This window comes from Neopsephotus bourkii, unplaced genomic scaffold, assembly GCF_033783945.1.
Source record: "Neopsephotus bourkii isolate Nb327-2 ecotype Australia unplaced genomic scaffold, CSIRO-AGI_Nbou_v1 NB_1250, whole genome shotgun sequence".
NCBI lineage: Eukaryota > Metazoa > Chordata > Aves > Psittaciformes > Psittacidae > Neopsephotus > Neopsephotus bourkii.
The window spans coordinates 2,065,780-2,085,699 of NW_026901735.1; positions in this window are offsets into that span (position 1 = coordinate 2,065,780).

A 19,920-nucleotide genomic window follows, 5' to 3' on the forward strand; every position below is an offset into this window, starting at 1 on the left:
GTCAGGTTCAAGGGCTGTAAATACAGACCCACAGAGTAAGATTAACACTGTGCAGACACCCCTCACCCCCTAGGTGAGGGATCTGGAACAGCAGCCCGATTAGGAAACAGATCGAACATCATAAACGGCAGTTTGGGAAAGCAAGCCTTCCCTGGGCAGCTCATGTAGGGGTTAACAGTAGCCAGCACTTCAGTTAGGTATGCACTGCAGATGGCAAGAGGAATCCCAGAGTGAGTCTCGGTCTGAAAGCCAGGCTGTCCATGCGCACGCAGTGTGCTGTGCAAGTTCCTAGCACACATAGAAGTTAAAAAGACATTTTCAGTCAGACGGCTTGTCTGGTTTGAAATGAAGTACGGTTTCCAAGAGAGCAATGCTAGTACTTATTTATAATTCATATTAACGGTGGATAAGGGAAGCAAAAGAGAAATTATAAACTGTTGTTTTGACTAAGCCACCAGCACTGCGAAATTCTGGCTGGGTTTGGATTCAGCCCAATAACGCCTCTGAGAAGAATTTCAGTCCATTGGATACCAGCAGGGATGAATTTGGCTCCTTGTAGCAAAAGCCAGGGAGGAAAACGCAGTGAAGGCAAAGTAAAATGCAGCATAACTCGGGGAAAGAGGGATGGTAAAGGGGGGGGGGGGGAAGGAGAAGGATGAAAGGCTTCCAGTGAGAAAACTGGGTTCCAGTTAAGATTCATTTTCAAGCTCTGCTGCAGAAGAAATCACGTATTTTAATTAAACAACATAGGGCAGAACCATTAAATAGATCACAAACACTGTCCATTAAGCTTAATAGGAACAACTACCTTTCTTACAGCTGTTCTTGAAACGAATGAGGGAAGGGATATATTCAGTGTTATTCAGGAATGTGGATGCCTCTACCCAGGAGATGGGGGGGATGCAGTCTTTCGCACCGCAGCACTAGGATTTCTGTTGCGATAAGTGCTACTAGGCAATTTTAACTGATGCTCTAGCATCTTCTGAGGATTATTTTTAGGGGAAAAAGAGGAAATGGGGAATTTATTGACTATATCTGATAGTATTTGAACACTCATCTCACACTGTGTACAGGAGAGCTGTGAGAAGTGAAGCCTAAAAATGAAGTAGGAGGAGAGAGAAAACCGGAATTTGGTCTAAGAATGATTCAGCTCCCTCCTAATTACTCAGGCAAGTATTCAGCAAGCTGAACAACCGGTACCTGTGGGCACAGCCCATGAATAACAAGACAGGGAACATGCTTTCCTGTGTGTGAGTGGCATGATGTGGGTTCCCATGTTACCAGCCAGGAGCTGGCAAAGGGCAGAGCAGGCAGAGCCTGCAGCACATTAGCAGGGAGGAAACAACAGCCCTTGTTTTGTCCACAATTCGAGGTCTGATCACCAGCAGTGGAAGCTTTCAGGCTGCTCACAGAATCACCTTCAGCCTCCAACACACACGCCTGCGTGCTGCAGAGCTGGGCTGGGAGGCAGCTAAGAGAGTGAAACACCAAAACGCTGAGCAGTGCCACTGGCTATTCATCGCTGAGCTCTCCTGGAGCCGGTGGTAACACAAAGACCACTTCAATACCCTCCACCTTCCTCAGACATTTCCAGGTTGGGGTTTTTTTCTAGCAGGGAGAGAAATACCTCATTTACTGAAGTGCTGCTCATCTATGCCTCAAGTATATGGCTGGGAGATGAACTGAACTAGGGCAGAGAGCAAAAAAGAGAGAGGGAAATCGTACCTGCTTTGGCACCGAACATTTCACAGCCTCTCTGGTTTCTGCGTTTCCCCAGGCTGAGACGCCAAGGTGTGCCCCAGTCTGTTGAGGGCTGCGCAGTCAGAACTATTTGAGGATCAAGCCTTTTATGCCAAACTCCTAATTACTTTATGTCGTTCACTGCTGTTTATGTAACTACTGAATTTTGACCATCAGTGGCAGTCGCATCTCTGTGCCCCAGGCTCCTTCTGATTAAATTTGAGGGAATAGCTATGCCTAAGTTTCTTTTTTGCCTTGCGTTTTCAGAATCTCTACATATACAGTTAAGCTGTGGGTTGTTTTAAGGACCTCTCTATGATAGGGTGCTCCAATTCAAGCCAAGTCAAGATTCCTCTGAGGCTTATGTTCAGAAATGGAGAGATTTAAAACATGATTTTACCATAAACCATCAGAGATGAGTCCCCACTGATTTCCTGATTATTCTCTTAGTTGTGCAGAGCCAGATCCCCAGAGTTGTTTTGGTACCTGATTCCTTATAGAGCAACTAGGACTTACATGTTCAGTGGATCAGGGTCTCCACTGCTGATCCCACCTCCCCCTGCCTTAGCTTATTCCCACAGCTGCACAGGCTGGTTTGACTGTGTCATTTCTAGCAATGCCAGATTTCAACATCTATTGTCTGATGTGCAAAGGAGAAGTAGTCACAACATAATCAAATCTCTGGGTATTATAATCTGGTATGGAGGTGGGACTGATCTGAGGTCTCCAGGTGCCTTGCCAATGGCAGTTTTTGGCCAAGCTCAACTGCTACAGAAAGGAGGCTCTATACAAGTCCCACTTGGCACAAACTCTCTCAAGTCACAAAGTTATTGGACATGGAGAAAGGAGGAATAGGATCATTTAGTCTATATCCCATTTGGTCTATGCACCTTCCCTGGAAGTGTTCAAATTCAGGTTGGACAGGGTTTTGAGAAACCTGGTCTAGTGGAAGGTGTCTCTGCCCATGGCAGGGGGGGTGGAACTGGATGAGCTTTAAGGTCCCTTCCAACCCAAACCATTTTTTGATTTCTATGATTCAATATTTTACGGAGGAAAGGGGATATATAGAGAGGCATGTCTGTGTGCATATGACAGAGAAAACAGGTAAAGGCTAAATTCCATTTTTCATTGAAAATAGTCTCTGCTTTAATAAAATATTCTCAGGTTTGAGTTCTCCTCCTGTGCATCTCACTTTAACTTGGGAAGCCTTTCAAAAACTTGTCCAAAAGCTGAATTGAAGAAAGGACAGAAGTCCCACAAAGCAGGGCACAGGCTGGACTGAGAGGTGTGGACAACCAACCATAGGAAAAACTACTTCTTGCTGCTTTGCAGACCTAAAGGCACCTAAAGGCACCAGGTGTTTCTGTTTGATCTCAAACTGCTCAATGCTCCTTTGCCTGCATTTCTGGGCATTGCTGGCACTGGCTGGGATGGCCTGTTTAGATAAAGCTGTTGCCAACTAGGAGTTACATTCAAGCCTGGTTTAAGGAGGGAGATGAGAGGCATTTGGAGCACAGATCAGACTGCCTCAGGCCATGGGCTCAACCAGTTTCACTGTGACCAAGCAAGTGGCTGGAGCAGGGACCCTCCGTGTTCCTCCAGCCACAGAGTCAGTGCCTTGTGCACCCATGGTGCTGCATAAAGGAGCATTGCAGGCATTTCCTGCCTGTAGAAACAGCAACAGAGATTTGGGATAAAAGTTTGAAAAATCCATCTTCAAGTTTATCCTTTTAAGTCTTCTTTAATGTCCCATCACTGCTAAATTTTACAGTGTATTCAGTAAAATCAACTGTTGTTTGGTGCTGCAGTCTCTTCTGTTCATTCTGCCTGACTTCTCTATGAGGATGAAACCACAGTAGTCACACCAATATATTAACACACAATGCACTATACTTGCAGGTCCCCATATGATTTTTGGCCATATAATCTATTTGACCACTAAGCTAAAAGTGAGTGCAAATTAACATGCTGGCTTAATCCATGCTTAGAATGAAGTTATGCTTTGGGGGGATATTGCCTGTTTACAAGAAACAGGCTATTTAAGTTTGTGAGCAGACTTTTGGAACTGATAAATGCAATTCCCTTCATTTGCAGGCTTTGAAACTGGTGGAACTGTGATGGGTTCAGCCTTGTGATCTTTAATAGTCCACCTGGAGATGAGGGTATGGCTAGTCCTTCCTTTACAGTTCTGATTGCCACCCACATAATACATGTATTTATTACATCATTCATTTCACCATTTTTGAATGGATGAAGTGGTGCAGGAGTACTAACTGCATTCACGATGTGCCTGATTATACTGAGTGAGGTAAATATGATTTAAGGAAGGAAACAGAAACCTCACGAATCCTGAAGCAAAAGACAAAAATGTAAAGCAGACCAGAACATCCCTTCTCCTCCCACATGCTGGTTTCTCTCTAGAAGATAGACAGCTCTTGGGCTCCTCTACAAACTTAGCAGTTCAGGACCATCAGTTGTCACAGCAAAGAGTGAAAGCCGCAGCAGATGATGGTGTTCTTGAAGATGCCAACCCAAAGCAGTACGAAGGTTAGAGCTGCCATGTCAGATCATGCCATCAGGTTGAGTGATTTCCTCTGACATTGGCACATGTGATGCTACTTGTTGGGTCTTTCACAAGGAGAAAGGTCAGCCATTTCCTTGGGGTCTTGATGTGGTTCACACCCTTCACCTGTGAGGAAACCTCCTCTAATGCAAACTGGCTGAGCTCTTTTGACCATAATTTTTAGCACCTGGCCCTGGTTTACTCCATCCCAAACAGGATGCCTTCTGCTTCTCCACCCATCCATTACACATGTAAAGGGCTGATGGGAGAGGTGCTTTCTTTTGATATGGAGCTTCCCCTTGCATAAACTTTGTCCCAGAGGAATGAGTCCGCAGCACAAAGAAGTGTTGCTGAGCATTGATCTTGTTCCTTTCCCTTGCTCTTTCCTTTCCTCGAAGCGTGTGGGAAGGTGTTGACTGTCAGTAGGTCTAGTTCCTGCTCTTCCTTTAAACTGGGTCATCACAACTTACCCTCCTATCTTCTGTAAGGTTCTTTTTCTTCTCTTTCCCTTTTGATATTATCCTTCTGCAACTCTCCCGCTCCTCCCCTTCTTCCCCTTCCCCCTATTTCCTCCTTATGTCAAGCAGGAGGAAAGTGGGTCACTTCATAATTTCTCTATTTCAGAGAAACTCAGAGGCATAAAGCAGAACAAACAGGTAAGTGTCACTGATTCAGGGGAGCTTTAAAGATGTTTTCCTCTTGGTGGTCTCTTGGGCTTGCTCCACCTCCTCTATTCCCTTTGCTTCCACCCCCCACCCCCCGATGTAACAGCTAGTGCTGGTGTCTGATTGTGTAGTTAAAATTCAAGTTGAGACTAAGTGACTTGAGAAGCTGGAAGTGAGGTTGTTGGATGCTCTTTTTCTTTTCTTTTTATATTTTTAGTTTAACAAAATCACTAAATTTTGCAAAAGGATGGGGTGTATTAAGATCTGCAAAGGAGGGAATGATTCAGTGTTGATGCAATAGCTTGCAATAATCTCACACATCCATAGAAATGCTACAGAAAAAAAGGAAGGAAAGACTTCCTCACTTATTAACAGTCTTCATCTGGGAGCTATTTGCCACACAACAGGGCTTTAGACCATTCTCAGACTAAACAAGAGGTGTGCAGTCCAGCCAAGCACACAAGCATGTGGGGTTTTAATGCAGTCCCGGGGATTCTTCTGCCCCTGAGGCCTTGCTGTGTCAGGGCTATCTTGGCCATCATTTGCTGCTTTCAGTGAGTAACTTGACATGTCAGGCTGGTTTACTGTTCCTTATAAAGCCCACAGGTTCTTAATACCCATCAGAACAAGCTTATTGAGCATACTGAGTTGTGACATTTGGGTAGCTCCTCTTGCTCCAGTTCTCACTGTTTTGTGCAAGAAATGGTTCTTTCTCCTTTGCAAATTCTCTTGCTATTTGCTGTGTAGAGCAGTGGAAGAGACCAAGCTCTAGAAGGGCAGGGACCTGGGTTTTATTCATAGCCTGGCTACTGATCAGCTGTACCACTCGGGAGAAAGTGATTTCAACCTTGAATATCAATGCCTCTGGGCTGAGGCATGGAAATCACAGCTTCCCTGTGAGAGCTGGCTGGCCCAGGCCTGGATGGTGCTTTATAGAACATGCTGCATAGATGCAGTTCCGTGTTTCTTTTCCCCTATTTAAATTGGGGGTTGAATTCACCCTGTTTCTTTTTCCCACCCATATTATAGTTCTAAATGCTCTCAGCCTCGCCTGTTGTTTACAATACATCTGCCTGGGACTCAGCCCAGTGGGACTTGATGCTGCCTCTGTAATTTACCTCTCCAAGGAGAACCCAAAAACCAACAGAGCAACTGCTTGGAGAAGAGGCTTCTCTTTGTTAGGTAAGGGGAAGATGTGAGCTTGCTGATCTTTGTGGAGACTTATTTCTGTTGCTGAAGGTTCTTGGGGAAAGCCCAGTGTGTTTGTTTAATCTCTGCACAAAAGGGGAGTACATCAGACAGGGAACCTACTTGAGGGGGAATGGCAAGTGCTCCTCTGGGCCCTGATGTCAACTTTGTCGTTGTGGATGCGCATCTGCAATAACTTGGGTGACTCAGAAGAGGCCAGGTTTGCTCTGTACAACAAAAGGATTGAGTTTCAAGATAGATCAGCCTCAAGTGTTAACCCTTGTGTTCCCCAGCTTCATACACATTGCGGTAGGTTTAAAATTGCTCCCAGCAGTGTTTTGTATCCTGGTTTGAGGCAAAAAGGACTCTGAAGCATCATCACTCCTAACAGGAAGACTCTCTATGGATTTAAGGGTCAATGTCTTAATCTATCTCTTAAATGGGACTGAAAACAGCCCTGGGAACTGCCTGAGAGTTATTTCCATTTCCCCTCCTCCCAGTGTTCTGCAAATAATTGGTTCCTTTTTTTTTTTTTTTTTAATGGAGAATCCTGCTGAAAATTGCAAGTGAGGGAATTTGATCTGTCAAGAACTCCCCCTCTTCTCGATGTGGAATATTCTTCCCTATCCTGAAGAACTGACAACAGTCGAAATATTCTGAGGAACCAGAGATCAGCTGAGGAAAACCCTGCTTCTCTCAACCTAATTCTTGCCCTTGGTGTTTTATGACCTGTTTCTAACATATGTGCAATATGGAATCCTCTTGAGCATGCATTGCTCTCGTGTGATCTATATGAATAATTGAAGCTGAATCCAAGGATGTTGGTTTACTGCATCTACATTTCTCATGCAAGTACCGAATGCTTGTGTGTGATAGCACTTGACAACCTGCACCATGCAAAGCTGGCTTGGCAGGGGTTCTAAAGGTCAGACTTGGGTGTGTTAGCATGCTGAAGAGAAAGCTTTTGTGTTGCTTGATTGAGGTGTGCTCTTGCAGCATAAGAAAGCAACAAGGAAAGGACTGGAGAAAATGGAGGCCTGATTCAAAATCCAAAGGCTTTTTCCTAAGAACTTAATGCAGGTCTGTAGACAGCTTTGGGCTGAATGATAATATGGATTGCCACTGGATTGCTTCAAGCAGTTCCTTCAAGATTGTTTCCTAAGCAGGAAAAATCCTCATCACTTGAGTGTTTGAGCAATGACTCACAAGTGAGACTGCAGCTCTCGCTTGCCAAAAAAAAGACCTTTTATTAAGAGGAGTCTCTTGGAGGCCGCACAGACCACAAATGAACACCCCCATGTGAACATGATGCCCACTATGTAACCTCTATAAAGCCCATTACAGCCCTTAGCAAGCTCAGATGCTTTCCCAGCTCCCATCAGTGCCTATCTCTCTCTCTTGCTGTTGGCCTCCAAGCATGCCCATGGCATTTCTCCGACTTGTCACAAATGCTTGTAAAAGGTGTCCAGAGACTTGGACCTTTCCGAAACAAAGGGATGAAGTTATAAAGTGACTAGAGAAAGGTACTTTACCTTGTTACATTAGTGTTGCTACTACAGCTGAAGCAGTGATTCCTAAGCCATGGCTCTTGAGTAATATGTTCAAGACCACGATGATCCAGATAATGGGAAGATCAAAATAGGGTGTTGCGCCTGGCACTTCTGTTGCTATTATGGCCTCAAAGGATGCTGCGTGCTGGGGAGTCTTCTGCTAGGAGCTAGGCTGTTGCTTTGACTCTGCAGCTGAGTAGGGGGGATAAGGACACCTCATGTGCTTTTCTGCAGGCAATGTGGGTCTTGGTGGAATAAAAGGCACCAGGTAAACAGAGCTGATGTCCCCTCTTTGGTAGCTTGATTAACAAAGGGACCTTTGCTCACCACCTGGGAATTGAGAGGGCCTTGGAGCATCTCCAAGGCATAATGACCTGCAGATCAGCTTCTTTCCCACACCTGACCTGATCAAGATCTATATTTATGGTTTGCTATTTGACTTCCTTCACCTGGAAGGTGGAGGTTAAGCCTTTGCAGCATGTCTGTTGACCAGTTATTTTTATCCACTCCTAAAGGAAGGCCAAAAATGAAGGGTTTAATGTAGAGTCTGACTCTCAGCTGCTGAGCGATAAACTGACCCTCTGCTGCTGTTGGTGACTTAAATGCTCAGCATAACACAGGGTGAGGTTTGGTGTGCAGAGGTGCATTTAAGAAAGGCAGGAAGAGAGGAAGAATAGATGATGGAAGAGTGCCCTGATGAAGCAACTGTGAGTTGAAGCTGTGAGGTCTGCCTGCTTGTAAAAGGACAGCTAACGAGATGAATTGTTTTGGACTTTGCAATGGCACAAGGGAGAAAGGGATGTTGTCAGCTCAGTGGCTTAACCCTGGAGTGCTATTGTTACTTCCACTTTCTCAGCATTGCCTATAAGCCATCATGGGACTGCTACTCAGTCCCTGACATGCTTCACTGCTGATTTTTGTCTTGTCCTTTCCCCAAACTTTGTGAGCACTTGTCCATCAGGGGATTCAAGGGAGACACCTGACTCATTCATGAAAGTGATTTATTCCTGTGGGATTTTGCATCGCACAGCACCCATGCAAACAAGGTTAAAATATGATGAGGTTTATAGCTGCCTCTTGTTTGCAACAGCTTGAGGAGAGCAAGAGAAGCTTCTGCCTGTCCCCCAAAGCAGGTGAGAGACTCAGCTGAGCAGTGCTGAAAGCCATATTTCTCCTTTCCTGCAAGAAGAGGCTGGACATGAAAATAGCCTCACTGAAGCTTGTATTTCTCCTCTTTTATGCTAGGATGCTGCTCCTGCCTCTTCAGGAGGGTGTGGTGTAGAGTCCTTGGGGCCATCAGACCTGTGGCTGTGCTGCAGCAGAGATCTGAGATGCTCTTCCTAGTGGGCAGGACCCTTTGAAGGCAGCCAGCCTTCACCGAGTATGAAATGTCTGCAGGGAAGGCCCAGATGGAGTAGTTAAGCTCTTATATTTGGTTTATGAGTATTCCCTTGTTCCTGTGAGTCACCTGGCACTCAGCCCTGGTGCCTTCCTATGCGCGTTGCTTTCGGTCTCAGCACTGGAGTCTCTGCAGAATGCACCCTTCAGCTGATCTGAGATCTACCCAAAGCACCCGGCAGGTTTGCAGAGTCGATTATGCTAAGGCAAAAAATATCTTTGTGCTGGAGCCATGGTCCTTTTGAGGCAGGAGTCATTCATTTGGGAGATTCTAGCAGCAGTGGGTTTGTGAGCAATCTCAGCCATTTGAATTCACTGGGAGTCCAGCCCCAAATACACAGCGCTCGAAGAAATTAAAAACGATCCCTTTGGAGCACACTGTTTGCTTTCTAGCTTGCAGTGAGTTAAAAGCTGTGCTCCCAGCACTTACACCTCCAGCCACAGGGGGTAGGAAATGGGCTGAACATTGCAACAGCACGGAGCTTGACAGAGCAGGAGCTGCACTGCTGGTGCTGGGGGAGCTGGATCATATGCTAGGCTTTCTGTCTGATTAGCTTCGTGGGCTCCTCCCAGGACTCTTTTCTGGGCTTCTCCATTTATTTCCCTGCTCCCCACATAACTGCTTCCAATAACAACCAGTCTGTGACCCTGCATGGATAGGGCAGCATTGATGTGCCCTCTTGTGTTGGCACGGAGGCTATCCACGAAGTCCAACCGTTACTACTTTATTGCACAGCCTCACTCATATTAAAAGCTGGAGAAACTTCTGGGTGTGAGTAAAGGTACTGGAATTTGATTCTTAACATGATCTGTTTGGTGATATTGATCTGTTTTGCTGGGGAGGAGGGTCAAGGCTCTGCGCAATTCGCTGGGTTTGTTTCCCCTAACAAATGGAAAACATAGCACAGGCTGAAGGGAGAAGCAGCCTGTGTGTATTACTGTCTGGCATGACATTTCCTTGTATAAAATGAGATGCTTTTAGTTTACCTGTATGAAGAATTAGCACTGGCACTGTTTTCTTCCTGCGTAGAGGCTGGGATCACTGCCATCCTATGCACCAGTCCCATAGCTTATTTGGCAATAAGATAGTGAGGCCTTGCCTGATACTGGGTATGAATCCACAGTAGGGAGGAATTTTCCCACACGCTGCCAGAGAGCAGATTTGTTGCCACGTATCCACACAAGGTGCTGAATTCACCTTAGCATATTCTAATGGTCTATTTTAATTGTTCCTCTCAGCCATCTAATAATAAATCCCTGCTAAATTTGCAGTGGGGATGTGGGGGGTAAAGATTGAGTGAGGTTTTATTGATATTATTAAAAACCGTCTTTCCTGTCTTTCCTGTGTATATGAATTCCATCCTTTTGGTTGTATTAAAGATCTTTCAAAACCAATCTGCTGGCAGTCCTTCCTGCACCCTCTGAGCAATCACTGTGCAGACTGCTGCATCCCTACCCAGCAGAATGCTGTGTGCTGGCTGGAGCCCTAAGCTCCACCTGCCTGCACTGAAAATCAGAATGCAGGGAAGGACGAGAGGCTTCCAGCAGTTGGTTTTGTTTCAAACCACCCTATAGAGCTAAACTGTAGTTTTGCAACAGTAAGTGCTTATGGGGCAGCATCTGAAGAGTAACAGAAGTACCATAGCAGTTGTCTTTCTCTTTCAATGCCGGAGCATTTAGCAGGTCATAATCTGAATCTCAAAGTTCATCTATTGAGTTTTGTGAGTTGATTTTTTTTTTTTAAAATACTATTAAAATCCTGTATTTTTCTTTCCTGGAGCTTCTGGAAGGGGTGGGGGTACCATAATTTGAATGTAACACTGCCATTATAAATAACATGACAGCGGTGCCTAAAGCAAGACTAAACATAGCTTTTCTTGTGCCATGTGCAAATAAGACTGAGGTACTCTATGCCCCAATGAGTTTCCAGTCTGAAATAGATGAGACCTCCAAAAGGCAGTGGAAAATTGCTGTTTCTGGCCTATGCTTTTCTGCTTTCAGTGAACTTCCCCTGTATGCTGAGAACTCCAAGGTAATGGTTGTTTTTAACCCAAGAGACCTGGGAGGTATTTCAGCCAGTATGCTTCAGGTCATAACCTCTCTCTGACAAAGGAATTGTTTCCTGATCTTGATTCTTTTCTCCATAGAAATAGCCTTGTAACTGCTGAACTGGGGGGATGATGGGAAGAATAAAACAGTTCATGTCTCCTCATTGGAGTTCTTACTTGACTTATTAGGCTAGACTGCCACCAGTCTAGTACAGCATAGCTTTCCTGTGTACATATGCTGTATGTATGTATACAGACTACACAGAGTGTGTTCTATGATAGGAATGCTTGGCAGAACAGTGTAGTAGTCATTGCATTGCTAAATGGCCATGCAAGCAACCAGAAACTGGGCAGCCCACTTGGTGAAGATGCTCATCCAGGATCCCATAGGCTCCTAGCATCTCACTGTGAGCCATGCATTCTATGCAAAATGCAACTGCACATTAAGAATAAGGTTTCAAATAGTAAAGTCTCCTCATGTTAGGGGTTTTGTGATGGTCACTAGTTCACACCATATGATAAATGCCTGAGGGCCCCTTTGGGAAGAGGTCAGAAATGATGGGGAAACTCCAAACGTTCACTGAACCTATAATGATAGATTCAATGAAGACTGAGCCAATGGCTTCAGAACCTGAACCTTTGGAGAACCAGTGCATTGCTGTGACAACCTTGAGCCTATGTGCAGACTGGAAGGTGTCATCCAAGAGTTATTATCAATTTTGCTGTTAACTTTGGTGTGGCAAAAGGCTGCTTACAAGGATCATTTTGGTGCTCTCTAGATATGTATGTGCAAGTGAAGTATTAATAGCTTGTTTTAGATGAGGGAGAGGAAGGGAAGACAATATCCAAGCTAGGGAAGCTTTTTATGCAGGAAAAGCCCATACCTGTAAAGGCATGAGCTTCATTCACAGTTCTCAAACTGAACCTGGTTTGGCAGAACAAAGCCTGTGATTCATTAATGTAGCTGTATTTTCTAATCTTAACGTTTTCCATTGTTGAGTCTGGCACTTTCCACATGAGCCTACTTAGGTACCAGTAGTAAAACAATGCCAATGAAACCCTGAATTCTCGATGCTTATCAGGACCAAGAAAAGTGCAAATTCTCTTCCTAATGGCTCCCTTCCTGGGACAGTGCTTCAGGTCCCAGACTGCTTCCATTCTTTGTGGAAGCTGTGAGGAAAGAGGAGGATGGAGTTCATAACATTCCTGTTCTGCTGCAATAAGCTTTGCAGGTAAATCTGTCTACCTGTGAATTACCTTTTGTCATCTGAGAAATGGGGATTAGATTTCTCTCCTGAGATCTAAAGTCTCAGCATGCTGCACAGCTTGGCTTGAAGATTAAATACCCGACCGTTGCGTGCGAGTGAAATTTAAGGCAGTTTTGGAGAATCCACCGATGTGCTGCAAAGTTCCCAGCTTTATTCTCCCAGGACCACTGGTTACAATTCAGTAGCCACAGCAATTCCTTTGCCTTTAATTTTTAAAGAAGATTGATCTAGTTTCTCTGCTTGTTCAGTTCCCATTTTGTACAGTGAAAGCTGAGGGCTCTTGAGGGTATCCCAATAGGGATCTATGGAGATGTTATGTAGGGGTAAAGCAAGGTGGAGAGCAGAAGTGTGTCATGGAAAGTGAAATGTGAAGTGCACTTCTGGTTGGAAGAGCTAGTCACACTTGTGACAGAGCATCCTCTAGTTTCTCTGAGTATGAAGCTGGATATTCACCTCTGGTTATTTTTGTGCAGAAAAAGACTGGAGTGGGAGGAGAGAACGGGTGAAGTGGGATGATGGGAGAGTACTTGGATGCTATTTCTCAAAGATGGGGGCAGATATCAGCTAGGACAGATGGCTGTTAGCTTTGCTGTTGATGCAGTGGTCCATTAAAAGGTAGGTAAAATCACTGCTTTAGCCTCTAGAGGAAGGCAGTAACCCATTAAGGGGGGTTTGCCATCTTAACTAGCTACTTGTTTTTAGTGTAACCTGGGATTAACTCAAGCCTTAATCTTCCTCTAATTTAATGAACTTTTGAGACAAAGAGAAGCCGCTAAGACAGGGCAGCTCAGCCAGCTCCTATCAGGATGCACAGTAATGCACTGTCCTGCTTGGACAGAGGTTGCAATATGCCCCTTGCAAAAGAAGTTGTAGGATAATGGTCTTGGTTTACCTTGGTGGGAGGCTGGAGGGAATCCCAAAGATGTATCTGTGGTGAGTTGTCAATCTGGTTACAGAGCAAAATACTGCACAGGCTGGTACTTGTGGGTACTGCTGTTGTCTTTCCATGCAGAAAACTGATGCAAGGTGTTCGGTAGTGATTAGAGCATATTTCCTACAGTGCGTCAGTCAAAAGCGAGAGACAACAGTGATGATTACAAGACCAGAGGTGTTTTGGTGTCTGGTTTCTTGTTTTCAGGCAGTATAGTTTGCTCTTCCGCGAGTTCAAACCAGTTAGGAATATTACATTGAAAATACCTCAAAGCCTGCTGCAGGGAACATGCTGAGTTCTTGTTAGATCACCTTTGTATCTTATGAAGAAATTATCCGCAGTAGAGAATAGGGTAAAAATCCTAGGTGGGAATGAACTAAAAACCTTAACTTTCCTGTTACCCTCTCACCACTTCCAAGGCATAATTTATCTGATGGAAGAAGTCCCAGTGTATTATGTTTGCCATTCTTGGAGCACATGATCCAAGAATGACCTGTTGACTTGTGTTGAGAGAAGAGATTGACTTTAGTATAACCTGTATGTATGTGTACAGACCATATAGAGAGCATTCTGTTGTAGGAACGCTTGGCAGAACTGTGCTGCAGCAGCATGGCCTAACCAGCATCGAAACTCTGGTCAGGAGAAACAGGACTGTGTGTGCAATGTGGCTCTGCTGTCCTTGTCACTTTGTTCAGAAGCCTGGTGAAAATAAATTGCAAAAAAGGGTACTGAGATAAAGAAGAACTAATCAGTGCTGACATTTTCATGTAGGGATACTTGAAGCATCACAAGGATCTGCAATCCACGGGGGGAAAGGAGTCTGAAATGACAGGGGTGCGCAGGAGTTCTTCTGAGAACTGGAGGAAGACACAGAGCTAAAAATAACAAAAACAACCAAACCCAAAGCAAGGGAAGATGCTGCATTAACTTAGCCCACTCCCTATTGCTTTTGTATGGGTGTGGGGGTGATGGCAGGCAGCAGCTGGCTGCTTCAGAAAGCCTATTTTTATTAAGTCTTGCAAGTATTCAGAGGAAAAGGCAACAATTCCCTGTCAATATTAGGTGAAACTCTTTACGGTATCCAATGGTAGAGCATAGATTTTTCCCTCTTTCTCTTCCCTCGCACTTCCTGACCTAATATAAAATGACCCAAATGGCTTTTCTACAGATTCATTTTTCTGGAGTCCTCTTTGGTTCCCAGTGTCCAGAACATGTTGTTGAGTCTCCCCTTCCCCTGGGAGAAGCCAATTAGAGATCTGACCCTGAATGAGCTCTTAATTGCAGGTTTCAGTCTAGTACGGAGGGGACTGCTGTTGTTATTTAACCAGGAAGGGAAGAGCACCAGCACTGGCACCAGCTTGTCAGTTCTGTGCAATGGTGACAGCTAGCGTTCCCAGGAAGAGTGGGTGACAGCAAGGCTTTTAATGAGGGGCAGGTGGCTGCTTCCTGTGTGAGAACCCAGCTGCATTGGTTGGGCTGGCTGTAGTGACTAGTTGGGATGCTGCAGATATACTTGTGTTCTGTCCCTGCTGAGGGCTCTGCAGCTCTCAGCTGTAATCCCACACCAGCTGTAGGAGGGTGATGCAAAGGGAAGAAAGTGCTTCCTTGTACCCACAACAGGTTTGTGTCAGGATCTGCTGGAAATAGTTCAAACGAACTCTCAAAAAAACCCCACTGACAGTTACTAACTGTAGGGACAGGATTAGCCTACTTCCTGGGGAAAATCCATCGTGACAGCACCTATTTCTGTGACCCCTATTTTGGGGGGCAGGGGGCAGTAGGCAGTTTTCCCTTTGCTTGTGTTCATCTCTGAAGCGCTCTCAGTCTAGCTAACAGAGCTGTCTTGGTGCTCCCTGTGGTTCGGTAGAGCAGATCACTCTGATTACTTCAAAGTCCTCTATAGTAGCGTGGATTGAACAAGCCCATTGCTTTGCTCCCTCTTAGAGGAAGAGAAGTCCTTGAATCCTTCAGATGCTCCAAAGCACAGTGTTGATGAGGAATTGTTGATGAGGAATTGTATGTAAACAGACTGGAAAAGATACCCAGGAAGGGAATAATCTATCTCTTGAGGGAGGGATGAGATGTGGATTTCTTTGTCATCAGTCTCTGCCAACATATCTTACTGTTCTTCTTCTTTAGAGAAGAGATTCAGAGCAGCCCTGCGGAGAAGGACTTGGGGGTGCTGGTCGATGAGAAAATGAACATGAGCCAGCTTCAGTGTGCGCTTGCAGCCCAGAAAGCCAACTGTATCCTGGGCTGCATCAAAAGGAGCGTGATCAGCAGGTAGAAGGAGGTGATCCTGCCCCTTTATTCTGCTCTTGTGAGACCTCACTTGGAGTATTGTGTGCAGTTCTGGTGTCCTCAACATAAAAAGGACATGGAACTGTTGGAACAAGTCCAGAGGAGGGCCACGAGGATGATCAGGGGACTGGAGCACCTCCTGTATGGAGATAGGCTGAGAAACTTGGGGCTGTTCAGCCTGGAGAAGGCTGAGTGGAGACCTCAGAGCAGCCTTCCAGTATCTGAAGGGGGCCTATAGGGATGCTGGGGAGGGACTCTTCATTAGGGACTGTAGTGACAGGACAAGGGGTAATGGGTTAAAACTTAAACAGGGGAAGTTTAGATTGGATATAAGGAGGAAATTCTTTACTGTTAGGGTGGTGAGGCACTGGAATGGGTTGCCCAGGGAAGTTGTGAATGCTCCATCCCTGGCAGTGTTCAAGGCCAGGTTGGACAGAGCCTTGGGTGCCATGGTTTAGTGTGAGGTGTCCTTGCCCATGGCAAGGGGGGTTGAAACTGGATGATCTTAAGGTCCTTTCCAACCCAAACTGTTCTATGTTTCTCAATCCATAAAGTGAGGAGAGTTCACTTCTTACATCCATTTAGTATTTGTCCTTTCCCACAGATAGCCAAGTAGGTGCCCAAAGCTGGTGATGAATGTTTGAGGTGTGAATGTCTTCCCCCTCAATTGCTCCAGATAACTTCAATTACCGAGTGAGCATCAGTGACCCTGGGCAGATTGAAGTGTGTCACAGGTCCTGTGACCAACTTCCTTTATAGATCACCCCTGTATTACAGCTCTATAAAATATCCATTTTATATTGAGCAAGAAGAATAAAGATGCTAGGATAGTTTCTCTGCTGGCGTAAAAGGAGCTGCACAGGTGGTGCTGCAGGCGGGCTATATTGTGTCCTGTGGTGGAGGGATTTGGTGTAGTGGCTCCTTTTCTGTGTCAGAAGCATTATTGAAAGCCCCTGTGCTGTGCAGAGTGCCAGGGCTGTGTATTTGCCTGTGTATAGGTTAGCTGAACCAGCCCAGCTGTTTTTCACTGAGTCAGATCTTAACTTACAGATCATTTGGCAGACCAAAGCCAGCCACAGGGCAGTGATATTAAGGTTTGACATCTGCCCTTTTCACAGGATGAGATTGGTAAAGCTGGAGCTAGCCTGGATCTGAGGCAATCCAAATCCCTGGGCATGGTGGGCCAGTGAGGCTGAGGTTTCCAACCAGCCTGGGGGTTAAATCTTCAAGTTGGCCAAATCTGTTCTTGAATCTAGTTCGGTAGCGGGTCTCAAAGTGTTGGTGTATGTATGTGAAGGTAACTGCTGTCTCCTCTTCTGCAGTTATCTAAATTCTGAGCGTCTGCAACTCTCCTATAGAAAGCAAAGTACCAACGGCTACTCTGATAACACATTCCTGAAGCGGGCTACACGATGCCTTACCTAAAGCAACCTCATTCAGCTCCAAGGGTGGAACTCAGCAGTGCCCCTTGCTGTTCACCTGGCCACAGGTAAATCATGAGTTTGGCAGGAGAAACTACCAGGCTACAAGTTCACTTATCTATCAGCCTTTCTCTTTTGTGCTTTAATAGTTGTATTTGCCCTGTAAAAATACTTAGATACAGTACTTTCTTTCCCTATTTTGCACCCTTACTCATATCTTCCCATGTGTTGCAGCAGCTGTCCTGTAGGGTGGTGAGAAAGTGTGCAGGTAAATATTGATCATCTCTTTGTAGTAATTCAGCAAAGAAATGTTTCTCTACTTTTCAACTGAATTGCATCCCTTCTCTTGAATGAGTTAGTTGCTCTGGAGCATCCATGGGAGAGAAATCTTTACATTTGTGAATGAAACAGGCCTTTAAAATAGATACAGAATTTCTGATAAGTGATCCCCAGAGTCCTATAACCATTTTGCTGACTTCATTAGTGACTAAATAGCAGGGGGATATTGTGTGGGGAAGGAAGATGAGGTGGGAGGCAGCTGATGAGAGGAGCGATGTACCCTGCTAACAAAATTGATCTGAATCAATGCAACCAGGACCTCTGCTTCCTTTCAACTGCCCCATTCTTGAACAACCATGTTAAGAGGGAAGAAAAGTATTTAAAGCTATACTAACCAAAACCCCATAGAAAAACAAGATGCATATCAGCAGAGCTGGTGCTGCTATGAATGGGAAACCCATGCACCACTGGGATCAGCACATCACTGCCATGTGGTGGCATTGACTTGCTGCAGCCCTGGCTCAGCACACGTGTGCCAGTGCTCTCTTGCACTGTCTTTCCTTGGCTACAGTGCAGTGTTCTGCAACAGGGACTTGCTTTCTTTTTCTTCTAGTGCTAAATAAAAGTGCATCTGGAGTAGGACAGCTGGAAGGGCAAGGAAGAACTTGGAATACACATGGCATTACTGGAAGAGGCCCCAAAGGATCAATCCCTGTCCTTAGGGCTTTTCCTATTCTCTCTAGAGAGCAGCACTTGTTCAGGAAGGAGCTAATCCTGTCAGACAACAAAGGCCACCGAGGCACTAATGTGTGAGTGTGTTTTGGGGCCAGCAGCACAGCATTCACCAGAGCCTCTGCCCTCTCTCCCTCCCCTTCCACCCTGTCAAAGTCAAGGCTGCTTCTCCTGCAGCACTGCTCTGCTGGCAACTGTGATTCTCTACTGCTTGATGCAAACTAGGGCTATCATCTGAGGATGTAGTAGCTTAATAACAGCCTCTGCCTCTGCAAAACAACTTGGTCCCTCAGGCTACCAGTACTGCTTATTCTCTCCCCAGGGTCCAAGGGATCAGATGCGATGGCTATATGAGGACAGCAGTGTAAAAGCAACTCCTGTAGCGGTCAACAGGATTCTGTTCAGTTGGGAACTGCCTGGTCCTGCATCAAATGCCAGCACAGGGGAGATGAGGTTTGTAAACCAGGAAAGGTCAGGAGAAATGGAAGGAAACTAACATGAGGAAAAGACTAAGGATCTTTCTGACTGAAAATCAAACAAAATAGGGATACAGTTTTAGCCTGTTGGCTGTTCCCCAAGACGATGGTTCTTCCTCACCAGGATTTTTCCATCAATCAATTCTCTACTGCAGCATTGTCTTCAGGAAGAAGACATCCTCTTCCTGCTATTTGTGATGGAGGTTGTACTCTTTGCTCTCAGGGGGTGATTTCCCCGGGGGTGGAATACTGATTTCCCTAAGCCTTTGCCTGCTCCTTGTTTTCTATCCTGCATGCCTGTTCCCATGGTTAAAGTTGGGTTATGCTTCACTCTTGCCATGCCCTGGTGAGGGCTGTCAGAGTCCTTCTCAAACTGCCTGCTGATGTGGACTGCAGGCAGTGACTGCTGCTTACATTGGGGGTTTTGTGGGGCTTTCAAGAGCAGAAAGTGTTCTGTAAACCCCAGCAGCACACAGGCTGTATGTAGAAGTAATCAGCATCCTTGATCTTCTCCACTGAGACCCAGCAGTCGGCTTATTTGCACCCAGCTGTAGCAAAAATACAAAGCTATGAAGAAAACAAATATGAAAGATCCTTATTTAATGAACTCTGGAAATGAATAATGAATACGTCATTTTAAGTGCTTCTTCAGTCTGCTACAGAGTGCTGCTATCCTGAGATATGAGAGAGCATGAATCTCGGGTAATGTGAAGGAGGGCAGTCATTTGATTTCTGAATGAAGGGATCACAGGATGAATGGAAGAGCTAATTGTTTCTTGAGGCAAACTGTGTAGACCTTTGGTATCTAAGAAGAAAACTTAGCAGTGTGCTGAACCTTAATTTTTTTAAACACAATGTGGAAGATGGGCTTGAACTGTGGTTGCCTTGAGTTCGTGTTATGCCAGGGGTTTCAACAGCAGATTTGCAACAGCTGTATCAGCTCCATGCACTTTATTGGAACTACAATGAGAAACAGAACACTAAGGTTTTGTAGCAAGATCCTGGTTTTCTGGAAGATCCTATGATGAGGAAAAAGAAGAACATATGGCCTACTTGAAGTGAATTCTTACATGTCTTGCATTAAATGTCTTTGCCATATGATGTCCAAGCTTAGACTTTACTTAAAAACCAAGAAAGCTGGTTGGGACCTTCACCTGTTGGGAGACTGGCTTACATTTCAAATAAGTCTTATAGCATTTCTTCTTAGCCCTGACAGAGTCTTACAAGTCGATCTTTGATTCTCACAGGTTGGTCTTAAAATACTGCTTATGTCTCCAGGCTTTAAAGATAGCTATTCCTTTTAGGTTTGGTCTCCGTTGGCATCCTCAGTGGATAGATTCATGATAGCGGAAGTGCTTTT